At 44.6% G+C, this 267-nt stretch overlaps 1 protein-coding gene across 1 annotated transcript in view; it reads right to left on the bottom strand.

Moving 5' to 3' along the window:
- LOC131886489 (mucin-17-like) overlaps positions 1–267 on the bottom strand; it is a gene marked incomplete in the record, with an annotated part of 19,635 nt that overhangs the window by 5,826 nt on the left and 13,542 nt on the right.

The following is a 267-nucleotide window of genomic DNA, read 5'->3' on the forward strand; positions in this document are numbered from 1 at the left end:
TCTCTGTCTCTGTCTATGCCAACGAGATGAGACCGTCTCATCTCCAGGATTTTCATTTGCAGTCCACTACCATTAGAACTGGTTGAAGAGGCTTTACACCAGATCATAAACTTGGAGAGGGACAATGCAGAGAGAGGACTGAAATTCTTCCCACCGAAACTACCACACAAAGAACTTGATATATTGAGATGTTCTTGCGGTTTGTCTTGGGATTTCTATTTGGGCTGTTCTGCTCTTCAGAGCACGGATCTTTCCTCATCTCGAGGT

Source organism: Tigriopus californicus, chromosome 9 (assembly GCF_007210705.1).
Source record: "Tigriopus californicus strain San Diego chromosome 9, Tcal_SD_v2.1, whole genome shotgun sequence".
Lineage (NCBI taxonomy): Eukaryota > Metazoa > Arthropoda > Copepoda > Harpacticoida > Harpacticidae > Tigriopus > Tigriopus californicus.